The sequence below is a fragment of the Pinus tabuliformis genome, chromosome 3_2, assembly GCF_031772625.1.
Source record: "Pinus tabuliformis cultivar Carrire ecotype Pingquan chromosome 3_2, CPIR1, whole genome shotgun sequence".
Classification (NCBI taxonomy): Eukaryota; Viridiplantae; Streptophyta; class Pinopsida; order Pinales; family Pinaceae; genus Pinus; species Pinus tabuliformis.
The window spans coordinates 59,312,716-59,319,015 of record NC_142302.1 but is presented as its reverse complement, the minus strand read 5'-3'; the positions used below and the strand labels follow the sequence as shown (position 1 = coordinate 59,319,015).

General features: G+C 35.4%; 1 pseudogene; it reads right to left on the bottom strand.

The window, feature by feature from the left end:
* Positions 1-1,327: 1,327 nt before the first annotated feature.
* On the bottom strand, positions 1,328-2,701 carry LOC149179821 (phospholipase A1-Igamma3, chloroplastic pseudogene; annotated as a pseudogene).
* Between the last annotated feature and the right edge of the window lie 3,599 nt (positions 2,702-6,300).

Here is a 6,300-nt window from a genome sequence, read left to right as displayed (position 1 = left end):
TGAAAATCAATCATGGGAAACCATGGTCCAATGTCGCATTGTGATAAATATTGTCTCCATATGAAAATCAACCATGATCAAGCATGGTCCAACGTTGAATTGTGACAAGTATTGTCTCGACATTACAATCACTCATGGTCAACTATGGTCACATTGTGACAAAGATTGTCTCTTGGCCCAACGTCACATTGCGACAACCATGGCCAACCATGCTCTAATGCCGCATTGTGACAAAGATTGCCTCAATATGAAAATCAGCCATGGTTAGCCATTTAAACTATTGTGGCAAAGTTTGTCTCAATATGAAAACCAATCATGGTCAACCATAGTCTAACATCTCATTCTGACAAAGATTGTGCCAATATCAAAATCACCTGTGGTTAGCCATGGTCAACCATGTATATTTTAGGGTTTATATTATTTATCCTAGGGTTTAGTCTTTACCCTAGGATGTAATATTATTCATAGGGTTTATAATATAAATCCTTGGGTTTAGTATAAATCCATTGCGTTTATAATCATAATCAACCATTATGACAAAGATTTTCTCAATATGGCACCATAGTCCAACATCACAATGTGGTCTTTATATGAAAAACTATTCATGTACGTTATTCTAGTGATATCAATTCCCGGTAATATCCCTAAAACTTTATAATAATATTACTTAAGTAAAAATATTATTGTTTTCACATGTAGACATCCAATTACTCCATTATTAAGTTGCGATTAGAATCAGGAAGCAATTAGAAATTCTGGGCGAAGAATGTGGTAAGCTCTCTTCTATCAAGAATCAGTGGTAAGATGAACTCATTTTTGGGTAAACTTCCTTTCATTGTTGATTCACCACAAAAACCCACGCTCGAGAGAGGAATTTGGCTTCTACGGGAAGGAGTGATATTGAATGCATTATTTTATTGGAGTGATATTGAATGCATTATTTTATTGAGAGAGCATGGTGATAAACTAGCCCTTGTTTGTATCCAACTCGAATCATTATTTTCAGAACTGAATCAAACGGGGGATTGCTTACAAAAGATAAGTTTTCTTATCATTCTTCTTAAACGAAGAACTTGCATATGAATATTTTTTATAAAGAAAAGAAAGTAGTATTGTTTGAAAATGAAAGTTGCATATAAATATAGTTTGCATAGCCTATTTACATTTAAATATAAGTTACTACATTATTTTCACAAAAAGAGAGTTATATATATTGCGCAGATAGAGGATTTACTAAATTATTTTCCAAAAAAAATGGGAGGTTTATATATATTCCATATACAGATGATTTTAATGATGTTACAAGTATAGACATCACACTTGTAAATTACAAAATACGAATTGGTAAGATCAGGTGCAGTTCATAGTCCGCATCGGGAGATCGAGGAGATGTAGCAGGCCATGTCCATTTACCATTTGCGCTTTTTACTAGACCTTTGTTTCCTTCATGCCACCAGTGGGACGGGATATGAAGGCTATTGATCAATAAGTTACAGCTCTCATTGACAAGAGCTGGATCCCTACCTGAAGATTTGAAGGATTTGTTTACCCCAACGTAGCCATCCAGTAAATGGAGATAAACCTCTAAATTATGAAAGTCAGCGAGATTATGAGTGGGCTTATCGTTGTGTAGGTAAACCTGGATACCCACATGGAAATATGTCCAGGGAAACCGACTGAGTAGTTTGCTCACCCATCCCATATTCTCGTTCATAAAAAGACCAGGGACGTTAGGAACAACATCGTGCTGGTTTCCAACCTCAGAACATTCACGCCAATCTCCTCCATACGTTGGACGAACGTTGAGTTTCCTACGCGGGGAGAGGCGAAGGCAAACACTGTGACAGGAGCACGTATACCCGGCATCATGTTAACTATTTCTTTAACGTCGTATGCACTTAACGTTGCAAGCGCAGCTCCCAAGCTGTGTCCTGTCAATGTTACGCTCAGCCTCTCGTTCTTGTATTGTTGCAGCAGCCGTGTGATCTCGCCCGCCATAATATGCCTGGCGCTTTCTACTGCATTTATTAGAACCCTCATCCGCGGAAGTATAACAAGGCAGAAATCCCTTTTCTATTCGGACATTTGGATCTGCAATTTTTTGTACATTCACGTGAGCTACTGTAGGGGGCAGTGGAACTAATATGTCTTTGAAATTTTGCATTCATTCTTTCGCTGTTCGAGTTCCTCGCCACGCAATCACTATGTCTCGTCTTCCCAGCCTCTCTATCTCATTTGGATCCGTGCAAACCGCAATAAAACCTATCCAAACACATTCGTCCATTGATTTTTCGCCAAAAGAGGGTCGTAAAGCACCAACATTTGCGTATATATACTTGGTTACTTGATAACCCGAATGAGGGAAACCCATTTTCTGCAAAAAACAGTGTTTACTGTGCTTACAAGTTCCATAATATTCAGAATAGTCTCTGTCATCAAAAGCGTCACAGCAAAGCTGAGCAAATTTACCGTATCTGAGAATAACAGCTTTCAGATTTGGATTCATGGGATCAAGCAATCGTTTCCAAGAGTTGACACCCTGGATATCTAGCCACAAATGAGCAACTTGTGGTAGCCCTGTCTGTGCGGGTTGATCACCATCTCCATTATTTATTGCCGGCGAAGAGGGACTGAATGGATTCTTCATCTCAAGTAAAGCCCACAAATCCTTTCTAGAAAGGGGAAATGCAAATCGAACCATCGTATTTCGGAGTGTACAATTAGAATTCAGATGTTGCTTGCAGTTTTCCGAAACAAAACAACTTGTGTAGGAGGCTGCTGCTTTTAATGGTTTTGCTTTCGGAAAGATTGTCGGGATAGAATCGAGAGACAAAGATGAAGTAATCGTTACTCGGTATACTATATATATAGGAGGAATCTATCAATCTTGAAATACACAAGTTTAGATCAAGGATATTCGCAGACGCAATCAGAATTACTATTCGTGGACCCGTGTTGAATCGAGAACCAGAGTCAGACCTACCAATCTCATAAACCCTTGCACCCGCGATTGACTCATTGCGTTGTGAAATCTTGTCAAATTATAATGGAATATTAGAGTCGAGATCTCGAGAGTAGAGAATACTAGGTGTTTGCACACGTTTTGCATTTTCTGGCATGGTCTGGTCTGGTCTGGCCTGGCTGTAAACGTCTTCATCGTTTCGCTGATGAGGTGCGTCCATACATTTAGTCTGGTCTCTAAAAATCTATTGCTTCAGTAGCGGAGTATATTATAAGGGCATATTTTATTATTAGTTTATTTTGACACCAACATTGAATGACCCTATATGTGAATGGATAATGCTTCTTTTATTAAGTTTTACTACCACAAATTTTGAATGAATAATAAATTTATTATTAATGTTTTAATTAATAGGAATCGATAATTGAGCGGAATAATAAATTTATTATTAATGTTTTAATTAATAGGAATCGATAATTGAGCGTTTGATGTCACAGTATCTACTCTCATGTACACTGTAACGCGTTACACAGATATGGATAGCTAAAAAAAGAAAATTATCTTATTTTTTTTCCGAAGGTGGTAAAACCTATCAACTCAGGTGTCAAACCAACAGTGAGGACAGCGATCTCTGGCTGCTATCCGCCAATGCTGGGATGACTCATCACTGTTAAATAGGAAAACCACGCCACCTGACATAACCCTGCTGGTGGTCCGTAATCGGGAGCAGGCTCTCACTCCTGCCAGATGCCTCTGGGTCTTGGGCCGTTAACCTGTTTCCTTACGTCCGAGGAAGACGAGCTCTTAGCCAAGCAGAAGGCATACTCCAGGCCGAAAAGAAAATTATCTTATTATTATTATATACCGAATTAAAACAATAATATTTTATTATATTTTAATTTATAAATATAAATATTCTATATTTATATCTGAAAGTGTAAATAAATTATATTATTTTTAATTCTATGGTTTTTTGTTATATATATATATTGAGAAAGTCAAATACAAATGAAAGTGAAAAAAGGAAATTATATATTTAGAAATATTATATTTTATATAATATTAATTTTTTTTAATATAAAATATAAAGGTGTCTAAAACCTCGGGTGGGGATATAGAGGCTTTCTAGGCCATTTCAAATTACTAGGTTTTTTTATATTAAATGTTCATGTGAAAAGGAAATAGAATCACAATGGTATATATTACATAAAATATAGTTTATCTTTCCTTTTCAACCAAAAAAAAATGAAAATGGAAAAACACTTATTTAAAGCTATTCTTGGAATGTATTAAGGGTTTTCATATTCTTCTTAACCGTAAGATGGATTTTATAGGTAGCAACCCCTAAGCTCTACTTCTCTTTGTCAGAGAAAAGGTCAAGGAACTTTCAAAAATATTTTCTCCAGAACCCTTAAACCGGTGCAATGCTCTATTTCTTGGGTTCCAGCCAGTATTTCTCTCCCACAAGTTTTACTTTAAAAGCAATTGTCTTTCTCTCTCACAATGCTCTTATACAAATTCCACTTCGTGACATTTATTTCCAATTATGTTTTTCTCATAGTGGTATGTCTCTTCCAAATTTTGTTGCATAATAATGGAAAAATAGAAAATTATTTTCCTCTTTTGTTTATGTGGTCTTCTCGGGCATAACTAATTCCAACTATTTTGTTGAAAATTAGGTGTTAAGTTCCACACAACAACCAGTAATACATTACCAAGAATTTTAACACACCAAAATAATTTTATTTTACATTAATTAAAGTAAATATTTACATGAGCAAGCCACCTTTAATATTTTTATCTTTTCCAACCACAATTAAATGAAAAGGTCATAAATAATTATCGAGGGGTGTTACATCTCCCCCCATAAAAGGGACATTGTCCTTAGTGTTTTAGATTCCATTCTTCTTTGGAATAACACATGGAAATCATTCCTCATTTCTTCTTCAATTTCCCATGTGGCTCCTCAGTCCCAAAGTGAATCCATTGCACTTTAACATGGGAAATGGTTCTATTTCGAAGAGTAGTTTCCCCTCGATCTAGAATTTACATAGGCTGGACTTCGAACTCTCCTTCTGGTTCGCCCTATACAACATTCCAATTAATTATATGTGTAGGATCAAATATATATTTCCTTAAAAGAGACACATGAAATACATTATGAATATTAATATGAGTTGAAAGTGCTAGTTGCTAGGTTTCTGACCCCACCCTAAACAATATCTCAGATGGCCCACAAAATCGGGGAGTTAGTTTAGAAAAACTTCCCAACTTCAAGGAACTCTTATTTGTATACACTGTTAAATAAACATGCTCCCTATCGGTTTTTTTCAAATCAAAATTGCTTTTATGTCTATCCTATGCCTCTTTTAGATTTTGCCTTATTATTTTTACCATTTTCTCTGTCTGCTATAATCAATCTAGTCCCAATACCATTATATAATCAAGTCAACTCCAACTTAGAAAAATATGACACTTCCTCCCATACAAAGCCTCAAATGGGCTCATTTTTAGTGATTCATGTTAACCATTGCTATAGGAAAACTCTACTAAGTCGAGGTAGTCCTCTCATTTTGTAGGTTGGTTCATTTGTACATGCTACATAACAAATTAACTCTTTCCATCTATCCATCATTCTGTGGGTGGTATACAATGCTAAATTTCATTTGCGTACCCATCCCAGTAAATAGTGATCTCCAAAAGTTTTAGATGAACTCTAGAAGTTAGTCTAATATAACTATTTCAGGTACACCATGAAGTTTGAAAATTTCCTTTATGAAGATTCTAGCTACCTGTGCAACTTTATACATAGATTGTACATGAATAAAATGGATGGTCTTGGTTAGTTTATCTACTACCACCATAATGGAATCATGTTGTTTATGTGTCCAGGGAAAAATATTAATAAAATCTAGGGAGATTACTACCCACTTCCACTCTAGTATAGATAAGGGGTTCAACAGTCCAGTGGGGTGATGACGTTTTCTTTTCACCTACTAACATTCTTAGCACCTAGACAAATATTCAACAATGTCCTTCGTCATCCCAAGCCAAAATAACTCTTTTTTAAGGGTTGTAATGATACCCCATGTCACTTGAGAAAGGTTTATTATGATGTTCATCTGATATCAATATTTTAATTTTTTCAAGTTCTAGAATATAAAATATGTTTTTGTATGTCAATATCATTATTTTAATGATTTTGTAACCAGTCCACTTATCTTGATCGTATTTAATTTTTATATCTTCACATATATTATTATAATTTTGATTTGTTATTGTTGTTTTCTTAATCTACTCTAAGAGGTATGTCTTGGCTCGCCTCATTGTTATCTCAT